Below are 13,112 nucleotides of genomic sequence, written 5' to 3'. Positions count from 1 at the left end.
TATCCTAATTTAAGAGCTTTAAATTACTTTTATTCACATTTTAGAAAATTTATAATAAATACAGTTTTTCTATCATGTGTACCTAATGCATAGGTTAAATAATTATCTATGAACATTTAAAGCAATTAAATATCTCACTCATTAGCAACTCCAATGGTTACAAAATGGACCCGTTCACAATAAATTGAGCATGTGAGCAGGTAGTCCACCATTGGTACAACAATGACATAAGCAGTTGTTAAAACCTTGTAGCTATTTTGTGCTACGTAGCTCAAAAAAATATAGCTCAAATAAATAATTTTTTTAAATTAAATATTATAGGGAGCTAAAAATTAAAGTATTGTGATCCCACCAATGTGATAATTTGTAGTTTTAATCAATTTTAGTTAGAAATTTGATGTGGCAAAGTTAGCCACAATATCTTGTAGCTCACCATTAAAATTGCTCTAACGTAACTGCGGAGTAGTTAAGGTGAGTATTTCTTTAAAATCATGTTTTTTTATTTTAATTGATCGATATGTTCCCTAATTATATATTACTCGTTTTATTTCCTTCCTTCTTCCTGATACTCGTTTGCACTAATTACGTTACATCTTCTAACCCTTTTATTAAGTACAATAAATTGAACTCCCTCCGCCCTTTTTGTTATTTACGTATTTTGTTTTTTATTCCTTTTTTACGTTAGAATATTTTATTTTATATTAACACTATATTAGATACCATGCACGCACAGATTTTGATCAATTTTATGACAAAAATATTTAACCGAATATCCCACAAACTATTGCTTAATTAATAAATTTTGAACATATTCATTTAATTTATTCATCTAATATATGTATTTTATATGCGTAATATGTTAATTTGACCAAAATATTGAGTTAATTTATTTTACATTACTAATGTACCGATTAGACTAAAATATTCCCACAAAATATTTAGAAAATTTATTATTATGTGGTATCTATTATTTATTAATTGTATCTTTGCCTAGTGGTTTTGTTTTGGAACTAGAAAACTGTTACTATGTTCCTAGTATCACCAGAAACATCATTTCCGTTTCAAGTTTGGATTCTAAAGGTTTTAGTTTTCAATTTAAAGATAATAGTTGTTCTTTTTCTTTGAATGGACTGTTTTATGGTTCAACACAACAAGGAAATGGTCTATATGTGCTAGATACAAGCAAACAAACTTATAACCTAAATACCAAAAAGGCTAAAACTGGTGATTCGGATTTCACATATCTGTGGCATTGTCGATTAGGCCATATAAACACAAAACGCATGGAAAGACTTCAAAAGATACCGGAATAATAGATACCACATAATAATAAATTTTATAATTTTCATTTATTAATCAAATTTTACATAGTATATCTTTCTAAAATATTACCCCGTATTTAGATCAAACATACAAACTAATAGAGAAGAGAATAGGAAAAAATGTTTTGTTTTCCTTTAGCTAATCAAACATAAAATCTAATCGGAGTAAAGTTTTACGCAAATAATGTAAATTACTCAAAAATTTAGTCTATCAATTGTTGATTAACCAATTTTATTTTCAACTACATATATAGTGAACTTCATATTATTCTTTAAATGCACACATATAGAAATTTATAAGTGAAATTGAAATGATTATAAAAAACTTAAACTACATACAAAACTCCTGGGCATGCCCGGGCCACTAACTAGTTAGAACATTTAATCTCTCTCTTTTCCAATGCTAGATTTTGGATAAAAGGGAAAACATTGTTAATAATAAGTAATTTGCACCATTTAAGTAGAACTTATATCCACATTAATTAGTTGTTAAAACTCGTGCATATAATACAAAACGTAAAGATGATTAAAAATAGACAGAAGGAGTCAATGACAAATTTAACATTATATAAATGTTAAATTTGTCTTTTTTTTTTTTTTTTTTTTTTTTTTGACAAGTGCTAAACAAACATTGTCAAAAAAAAAAAAAAAAAAAAGACAAATTTAACCTTTATATAATATGAAAATGTGTAAGTTTGAAAGAATTTTCAAATAATATGAATTTGTATGTACGGAAACTACGAAGTAGTATTTTTTCTTGTTGAAAAAAGTTGCACGCGCAATAATATAGACATAAACCATCTCTAGAAATTCAACCAACCACTACGTTAAATATATGACATCTACAATTCCACGAGTTATTAACTTTGTTTGATTTTTTTTTCTAAGGAAGGGTGAAACGTTATTTCTATTGTTTAGTCTAAAAATTCAACCAACCACTAAGTTAAATATTTGACGTCTACAATTTCACGAGTTATTGACTTGTTTTGGAATTTATTTTTATTTTTTTTCCAGGGAAGAGTGAAAGGTTATTTATATTATTTCGTAATTCCATCATTCCATGAAATGGTTTGACCGACAGTGGGTGCTTGGGTGGTAAGGTAAGTGGTAACACTGGTACAGGCCACCGGCCCATATTTAATTATTCCGTATTACAGTGGAGGAAATGAACAAAATACGTTTTATAAATTTTAAATACTTTTAAAGGCGATTAAAAGCATAAAAAGATCGCGTGGCCTAATGGATAAGGCGCTCGCCTCCGGAGCGGGAGATTGTGGGTTCGAGTCCCACCGTGATCGAAATTTTTGATACTTATTTTTTTCGTGTTTCTTTCCGTCATCAACTTTGTAAAGGAGGAGCGTGAAATCGAAATTTTTGATACTTATTTTTTTTCGTGTTTCTTTCCGTCATCAACTTTGTAAAGGAGGAGCGTGAACAACTGAACACTTATTACGCAACTTACTCGCTGCCAGCTCAGTCTTTACCCTTTACAAATGCAACCCCATGAAATTTTGATACTTATTTTTATACAGAGTACATAAATTAACAAATGATAATACTTTTATATTTTTTTTTTTTTTTTTTGAAGGAATTGAGAGGGCACAACCCTTAAAAAATTAAAACAACAAAAACGGTAAGCAGAAAATTAAGGGGTTATTCGGGACTATTGTAGTTATCCCGTTTTCGTTTTTTCTTTAAAAATAAAACAAAACCTGGTCGGTTAAACCACTTAATAAAAAAATAAAATTTGCCTACTTTTCTTACAACTACAACGGAAAAGTACAAACCAGTTATAGTGGTTTTGTATTTTTCGTTTCTGAAAACGCGGTCTACTCTTAAATTACTCTCTCCTTTCCTTTCTCAATTACCCTCACCTTAATCTCAGTCACTTTCCCCTATCTCAAGTTTTTTCCTCGGCAGCTACCCGTAAGGAGGTCGGAGAACTGTCGGCGACCAGTGACAATCAAGGATTGTGGCGAGTTTCCGGTGAAAACCTTCAATTTCAGCATCAAGCCCAAATCTCACAAGGTGAATAGAAATCTACGAATCTTGAAGTAAGTTACTTGCGGATAAAGGAGGTTCAATATACGGAGTAGAAAAGGGAAACATATCTAATGAATAGGAGAAATATTGATGAGGGAGGAATCCGGAAAAAGGAAATACATGTAAATTACCATCAAAGGTCAAAGGATGGTAAGATAAAATGAATATATAGACGTAACTTTATTATTATAATTGATTTCATCAATTACCTAAAATATTAATAAATTATTTTAAAGTGGCTATATATGGGGTCGAGTGTTCTTAAATTTGATAAATTCAAATCAACTTCATCACCAATATGGGTAGTTGGGTACATGTTATCCTTATACTCGCCCACCAACACAAATCTCTACGTAGTATTTATAAGTCAATATTACAATAATAAAATATAATAATATAAACCCTTATAACATACAACCATTATAAACCCTAAAAAAAGATACATCATTATAAAGTTTGTGGCATAGAGTTAAAAGTTTCAAAATCATCTATGCCCTACCCCCCAAATATGATATAAACCCTTAATTATAAGATATAACCACAATCTTATTCATCAATTTTTAAATTGAACTAAATATAAATTTCAAAATACAAATTTTTAATTTTCTTAGATATATGTATCCTTAGTGATATAAATATTTAGGTTAGAAGTAAAAAAGAGTATTGATGTTCCTTTTAATTTATTGTATCCTCGGTGATATAAATACTTTTTTAATATGTACTACAATGGTAGCCATGTTTGATATGATTCAATTTTCTCTAATACCGACATAAATTCACAAAGTTTGTCCTAGAATTTGAGATTGTAGGTTTTAGAGCTTTGATAATCTATATACTTTTTTTTTTTTTTTGTGTGTGATGTGGGATATTGATATAAAAATAAATGAATCTTAATAACAATATTTAGAAATATGATAGTAATAATTAGACTTGTCACTTGTCAAGGAGTAGGGAAGTACGGAAAATATACTTTGTGGTTTTCTAAGAAATATCAAAAGAGATTTTGTATAGTAACGACTTTTAAATCCTAAATATTAATCTAATTTATCTCATAATTATGTAGTGACTTGATACAAGTTACTATGAAGTAATCTAACTTTATGGCAAATTGCTTCATAAATATTTAAACATCGATTTTCTTGTCTACTACTTCTTCCATTTCTTTAGGATAAAAACACTTTATTTTCTCAATTGCCAGTAAGTAACGTCAACTATTAATATCTTAAATTATCAATAAGTAAAATTATATTGAAAAGAATGGTAGTATATATTTGTAAGTACTTATTAAGACGACTCCAACAAAATGATACATGCATGACTATATATGTTCATCATAAAGTATTAATAATCACCAAAAAGCTAGCGGAGAAAGTAGAGTGTGTAAATATAATAGTTTTAAAATCAAAGATTTGCATCTAAAAAATTGAGGAATTATGTAGTAGAATAATAATAAATGGATTAGATTATACAAGTTTTCCCTCATGTGTAAGGAAGTCACGATTTTTTGAGTAGTAAAATATCACCATCAATGACAGTGATAATTATCACATTGAAATATATAAAATCTATTTTACTATATACTAAAAGAGACACCAGGAATGACACGTGTCAATTCCTGGTGAGATTTTTTTCCCGCCAAAAACTACTTTCCCAAAAAAAGTGTATCTGTTTGATTTTATATTTATTCTCTACCTTTTTTATAAACTATTTATGTATGGAAACAAAACTTAATTTATAAATTATGGTAATAATAGATACGACGTAATAATATTTATTCTAAATTGATAATATTTTAGTCAAATTGCTATATTAATAATGGAACATATATCATTCAATATTTTGGTCAAATTACCATTATAGTATTTTAAATATGCATATTAGATGAATAAATTTAAACGAGTATGTTAAAAATGTTATAACTATGCAGTAGTTTGGGAGATATCAATTAAATATTTTGTGTAAAAGATTATCAAAATCCGTGCGTGCACGGGATCTAATCTAGTATTACAATCAATGACGGTGATAATTATCAAGTTTAGTTGTTAAAATTATACATAGTACTACTTTTTTTTTTAAGAACACTCTTATTCATATTTGATTCATTTTATAATTTATTTAAAATGTTAATTACTCGATCTGTATGTAAGTAAAAATAAATAGAATAATTTAATGGATTATAAAAATCTTACTACGTATAATGGCTTAATTTTTATAAAAAGATATTTACAATATATTATGCCATGTAAAAAATCATTTTTTTATGATGAAAATAAAATTAAATCTTTTAATAAGGTGAAATTTAACAAAATAACTTTTAAATAAATTAACCATCTTATTTTTTTTATATGTATAAGAGAGGCTAATCATAGAGGCTAATCATCACCATATCTTTACTACAGTACGTATAATGTATTAATTTTTATAAAATATATTTACAAATATTCTGCCATGTATATAATTTTTTTTTAGGAAAATAGAATAAAATCTTTTAATATGGTGAATTTAACAAAATGACTATAGAATGAATTAACTAATATATATTTTTATAAGTAAACGAGAGGCGAATCATAGAGAGACACTTATCAGTTCCACATTGATTTCCTCCTTTTTAATATAGTAACTAGTATAGTACCCGTGCGATGCACGGTTTATGATATGCATATTAAATTTACATATTTAAACTATTACTATAGACAGTTCAAAATAGAGCTTATAGATAATATTCTTATTAAAACTAACGATGAATAGATCGGTTACTGCCCCATTACATGTCTTATTTATTTAACAAATTCAAAACCTTTCTTCCCCTTTCATAACCAAGGGCAAACATAAATTTGTTTTCATCCGCTCTAGCTTTATTTCAATAGTCTCACCCACTTAATATTCCCCTATCATCTACATCATTAACTGATCATTTAACACCTCCCCCCACCGTATACTTTTTCCAGCTAGAGATAACTTCGAAGCGGGGTGGGGTTTGTCCTTCAACACCTATACCTGCCTAAAATTTTCATCCCCGTTCCCGTCACCACAATAAGCACGAAACTCATCCCCGTCCTAAACTCCGCCTCGGAGACGGAAAATAAAATTAACTCCGCTTCATCACCCGTCCGTGTATCCACACCCACCTCAAACCAAGCTTTAGACGACTGGAGCCGACATTATTTTTTGATAAGAGAGTTTTGAATTTTAAAACTCTAAGAGTATTTGAAAATTTGGTTGTCCGGTTACATTATATTTTGGAAACATATAGCTTATAGATATTTTCCTAATTAATTAATGATGGATAATTTTGTTATTGCCCCATTCAGTGTCTTATTTGTCAAAAAAAAAATAAGGGTACATAAACAAAATTATTTTCTTCCCCATGTGCAAACCTAGCCCTAGATGCATGGACACCGACGTTATTTTTGTTAAGAGAGTTTTGAATTTTAAAACCCTATTCTAGAGTATTTGAAATTTGATTGTCTGATTACATCATACTTTTGACACATATAGCTTATAGATATTCTCCTTATTAAAACGAAGTAATGATGGATAAATTTGTTAGTGCCCCATTCGGTGTCTTATTTATTAAAAAAACAAATAAGGGTACATAGAAAAAATTATTTTCATCCCCACTCATCACATTTGTCAAACCTAAACCTATACGGCTGGACTCGACTTTATTTTTTGGTAAGAGAGTTTTGAATTTTAAAACTCTATTCACAATTTGGTTATCTAATTACACTATACTTGGGACAAATATAACTTATAGATATTCTCCTAATTAAAATCAATGATGCTTATGTGTAAACTCCGATAAGCACGATACTCGTCCCCGTCCTAAGCATTGATATCCTCGTACCCGTCACCACGATAAGCACGATACTCGTCCCCGTCCAAAACTCCGCCTCAAAGACGGAAAATAAAATTAACTCCGCTTCATCACCCGTCCGTGTATCCACACCCACCTCAAACCAAGCTTTAGACAGCTGGAATCGACATTATTTTCTGATAAGAGAGTTTTGAATTTTAAAACTCTAAGAGTATTTGAAAATTTGGTTGTCCGGTTACATTATATTTTGGAAACATATAGCTTATAGATATTTTTCTAATTAATTAATGATGGATAAATTTGTTATTGCCCATTCAGTGTCTTATTTATCAAAAAAAACAAAAAAAAACAAATAAGGGTACATAAACAAAATTATTTTCTTCCCCATGTGTCAAACCTAGCCCTAGATGGCCGACGTTATTTTTGGTAAGAAAGTTTTGAACTTTAAAACCCTATTATAGAGTATTACAATGTAAAATAAAGGCAAATATACCCAACAAATGATTGCACATAAAGATTTTTCATTGAATTACAATGTAAAATAAAGGCAAATATACCCAACAAATGATTAAAGACAAAGAAACTAATAATACACTACGACAGAAAATGCTTTTAATAGCGCTTAATAATGCTTTTAACAGCGCTTCTTGAAGCGCTCTTGATGGCTCCGCTATTAAAAGTAAAAGGTACCTTTAATAGCGCTTCTCAAAAGCGCTATCATATGTAACATTAGGATAATTCAAATGTTTATTTCATAGCACATTATAAGCGCTATTAAAGAAACGCCGTTAAATATTTACCGCCATCTTTTAAATTATTTTCTAATAGCGGATGTATATGAAGCGCTATAAAAGGTTATATACATACATATATATATATATATATTTATATATATATATATATATATATATATATATATATATATATATATATATATATATATATATATATATATATATATATATATATATGTGTGTGTGTAATACACCCTGAAAAATATTTAATTTTTTGCACAAAACAACACCATATATTGAATAATAGTAATAGTTGAAAATTAATTTCCAAACCTCAATTAAAATAATTTTTGCAATTGTCACCCTAATAAAACCGATTACATAGATCTGAACTAAAATTCTAAACATTAAACTACGTAAAATACATTAATTAATAGAGGCTTATGTTTGTTGGTTCCATCAACGTAACCTAGCTATTATACAGTTGTTGAACAACGTGGTGCACCCATTGAGTCCTTACTTTGTCAATATGTTCTGTCATAACTTGGAAACTGGCAATCTGAAAAAAGTACTGTGAAAGTGTATAAGATATTCATACATATAGAAGGGGAAAAATATTAAATACGAAAGAAAGCAAAGCTCCATTTAAATTTACAGTTTCAAATATATACATGAGTATCTAAATACGTGTCATATATGAAAGAAAAAATCCATTTAGAGGCTTCTCTATTTCTTCCTACTAACTCGAAAAATACTTGCACGACTTCATTTACCCAAGTACTAAAATTTTCTCTTAAGTCATTCTCAATCTGGCAATCAAACTTAAACTTGTTCTTATCATTCTTTAACTTATTAAATACATGGTAAATATTTTCATCCCTAATAAATCCATTGCCACCATATTTGGCCCCGAAGTAATCAACATCTCATTCAAATAACTAACATCATACACCTTCAAAGGAAGTAATCAACATCTCATTCAAATAACTAACAACATACACCTTCAAAGGCAATGTATTTGTTATTGAAGCCACTTGCAAGATGACAAAGAATCAGACAAGTTGTGCCAAATGAAGCTCAGTTAGGGACCCACAAGCCAAACAGGTTCATGGAAAGATTCAGAGTTTGGAGACTAGTATAGGATTTAGCAGTTATGGCCTCAAAAAAAAAAGAAAAAAAAAGAGGCCCAGATTGTTTGTTAGCTGACAGGTCAAGGATCTGTAGTTTACTTAATAATAGTATTTCTGGATGAACTGAGAAAATCTTTTCACAACAATCCATTCAAGTTGTTAATAGAATGATCAATAGTGTTAAAATTTGCGTATAGAGTGAGTAGATTGACATGAAGAACTCCCTGCAGGCAAGTCGACAAGAGTAAGATGCAATTTCCAGAAGGTATTCCAAATGCTAACTGTGATAAAGAAAGCAACAAAAAAAAATCTTCCCTCCTTTAAATACAAGCTTCACTGTCATGCACAGTTTGTCAGTTTCAAAAGGCATCGAATCTCCTGAAGTCTAAAAATAATTCATCTAGAAAGCAGCATAAGAGGTTCAAACTTCACAGACTTGTTATTCTAATTTTACAAACAATTCTCTAGTCAAAACCCTTCAAAGAAACGCAGCATAAGAGGTTCAAACTTCACAGACTTGTTATTCTAATTTTACAAACAATTCTCTAGTCAAAACCCTTCAAAGAAACGCAGCATAAGAGGTTCAAACTTCACAGACTTGTTATTCTAATTTTACAAACAATTCTCTAGTCAAAACCCTTCAAAGAAACTGTGATAAAGAAAGCAACAAAACAAATTCTTCCCTCCTTTAAATACAAGCTTCACTGTCATGCACAGTTTGTCAGTTTCAAAAGGCATCGAATCTCCTGAAGTCTAAAAATAATTCATCTAGAAAGCAGCATAAGAGGTTCAAACTTCACATACTTGTTATTCTAATTTTACAAACAATTCTCTAGTCAAAACCCTTCAAAGAAACGCAGTCACAAATAACAAAACTTCTTCGGGAATAAGAGTGAAGGGAATCAAAAACAAAAACACAATGCAGGGAGATACTGGGAAAATACTCTGGAAAACAAAGAGCATAAAGAGCACAATGTAGACAACTAAAAAGTATTATAATGACTTGGAACTGTAAAATGCAAGTTAGGGAAGTGAATAATCAATATCAGAGAGTATATTATATTTCTGCTTGGGGCACTCAGAGTTTAAGTAGTATGTAAGAGAACTTAACTAGTTGTAATACAAATGTAAAAGCACTTAGAATTTAAAGAGTATGTAAGCAAGCATAACTCATTTGCAACACAAATACCTAGGTAGAGTTTAAAGAGTACGTGAGCCAACATACCTCATTCCATCCCAATCTCTGAATGTTTATGAGATATTCATTGTCATTTAGTAGCTTCTGACCACGATAAGACAAGCGAAATTATGTCAATACATGTCGCCTATCAATAGGAAAAGATAAAACGAAATCAATTAATCATAACAAGTTGAAAAGAAAATAACAAAACCAAAATCAAAACCTGAGTATTGACCCTCTGGTACTCTCAAGGCGCCTCCAAAATAGAGATATCTCAGTCAAAGAAAATAACATAGAATCACAGAATCAGATAAGATTGAAACCAAATCACAAACCATTAAGTTTAACTAAAATTATAATCAGATCAAATTAATAATAAACAAATTAAATCTCAGAACATAGTAGAAACCTTTTAACTAACCTGAAAAGTGTTATGTAGTAGTGTATATACGCTATTAAAGAAACGCTATAAAATGTCATATCAGTAGTAGTGTATATACCCTTGATCGTGCAAATATAGAATTTCACAACAGAGGTTTTAAAAACCTGCTAACAACGTGACACTACTTAGATTTCATCTTCTCTTTCTCTTTTATATCTCACATTCAAATGTAGTCAATAATACGAGTACATCGTAAGGTACCACAGACATACATACTGATAGTTCCTTTCATACAAGAAATGCAGGAGGTCAAAGACTGTCTTGAGTGTGCTGAACAATGAGCCCAAATTCTATGTTTTTACCAAAATTCCATAAATTAATTATTGGGCCTCTTCTCCTCTACACTCTGAAGTTATGGTTATGTTATTAGGTCTATAGCAGGCAAGGCAATTTGGGAACCATGTGGTAATTGCAGTAACCACCTTACGGCTCTTCAAACTCTAGAATCTAGATAACGCCCCCAAAGAAATTGTTAATATTGTAATTTATTAGGTCTTTGGTTTTAGATTTTAGTCACATCAAATGTATTAAAGGTAGATCCCTGGTGTCTGAAGCCCACATGTTAGCTACAGAAGTTAGGAGCTAGTTTTTGTTTCTAGTTTGTTTCGTTGCCAGAAAAAATAACTTTTCGAGTTTGTCATTTCAGCTTATTATCGTGGAGCCATTGGTATTCTGCAGGTGTACGATGTTACTGATGAGTCATCATTTAATAGTAATATTCTCTACATACATTGGGACTTTTAGGAGTAGATCTTGGTTCTCTTTAATGACTAATTTCTGAATTCTATAAGGCCTCTTATGTTATGGATATCTGTGGCATTTGAAAACAAACATGAATCAAATCCAAAAGCTCCAAGATCTTTAGCGATTACAGGAACAAATGTAGTTAACTGGGACAGTAGGCGGCTTACACGTCCCACTGTGCCGAGATGTGAGATGCAGATGTTAAGGACCGAAAGAGAAAAGCCTAACTTACTAAGAACAAAAGAAAAGGTCCCTAAGCAGTGTAGTCTTTCCTGGATAAATTAAGGATTTGGGGCTTCTCTTGCTACCCTACTATAATCAGCAAATATCAGGTGATAAATCTTCTTGTACTACTGCTATTGCCCCTCCCTAAGCACTCACTAGAGTGAGAACAACCGTTTCCGTGGAAATGTATATTTCGGACAGAGAAGCTTTATCAGGAGGCCAAAACTTTCCTCTTTAACCATAATTGATTGTCTCTATACACAACCCTGAATTTTCTTAATAGCATTCAGTTTTAAGTAGTCTAAGATTTCCTTCTGGACAAAAAGTTGTTGAAATTGCAATAGGTAGAAAAGGAAATTGCATGAAAAAAAGACTTCTTATCTCCCCCATTATCATCCGCGAACCTTCATTATATCAAATTTCACCCAATAAACATCCCCCAAAATGATAATAAAACATAAATTTCAAATTTAAATTAAACCCCCAATTATGTCAGACTACAAAACTAGGGCATAATCAATCAATACTGAACACAGAAAAATAAACTTTGACAAATTAGAACTCAATCCACACTTCGCAGGAGGCTCTTCCTTCAAATTCGTCCCATTGTTAGATTCTCCGCATTCTTTATCTCAAGAGTTGTCAGCTCCCTTAGTTAGGTCTGTACATTACAAGTGCACAGAATGACTTTTCTTGAAGTAGCATTTGCTGATTTAGCCATTATTGAACATAGGATACTTACTGAGCGACGAGAGATACGCGGCTGAGAGCTCCACCTTTTGGCCCAACCAACTTCGCTTAACTGATCAAGATCATCCTTCACAGCATCACTGTCTTTCTGCATCACAATGTGTTTTTACACCGTCGCAATTTGCAAATACTAATCATCATTCTAACAGGTATAACAACTTGATCATACAAACATGAGAATATTTGATTTGTTGATATTATACTAGAAATCACCAAACAAGCTGACAAATTGTGATCTAAGGATGACATTTTATGAAAGATAATCCCACATAAACAGTGTTCTCATACCCAATTAATATCAGTTCTTAAGGAGTTTAAGACCTCAATTCCAGCCAACTCCATAACCCAAATACAAAAATTTGAAACCCTCGAACCAAACCCAGCTAGACAATGTGACTTTGTGAGTAGTAAATCAGTTAAATCACAACAAATTTATACAGACCCAGAAAAATCAGAGAACAATTTCCGATACTAGGTGATTCTGGAATTCATTCAATTCAATTCCCCGACGAAATCCTCTTCGATCCCTAATATGCTTTGTAATTTGCATCAGCCACAATTCATAGTAAAACTTTTAAAAAATTGAAGAAGAACATACGAAAATGAGAGGAAGATAAAGAAACCTCGCGTTGTCGGCATTGTTTGTCAGTCTTGAGAAGTTGAGAGTAGAGAAAAGGCGCAATCGAAAGGGTTTTGGGGGAGCAGAAGAAAACGGAAGAAAGAGA

At 30.8% G+C, this 13,112-nt stretch overlaps 1 non-coding gene across 1 annotated transcript; it reads left to right on the top strand.

Moving 5' to 3' along the window:
- The first annotated feature begins 2,547 nt into the window (after positions 1-2,547).
- TRNAR-CCG (transfer RNA arginine (anticodon CCG)) lies at positions 2,548-2,620 on the top strand. The gene has a single exon. It is a non-coding gene; the product is annotated as a tRNA-Arg (tRNA).
- Positions 2,621-13,112: the final 10,492 nt, after the last annotated feature.

Source organism: Spinacia oleracea, chromosome 1, assembly GCF_020520425.1.
Source record: "Spinacia oleracea cultivar Varoflay chromosome 1, BTI_SOV_V1, whole genome shotgun sequence".
Classification (NCBI taxonomy): Eukaryota; Viridiplantae; Streptophyta; class Magnoliopsida; order Caryophyllales; family Amaranthaceae; genus Spinacia; species Spinacia oleracea.
This window is presented reverse-complemented; position numbering and strand designations above follow the sequence as displayed.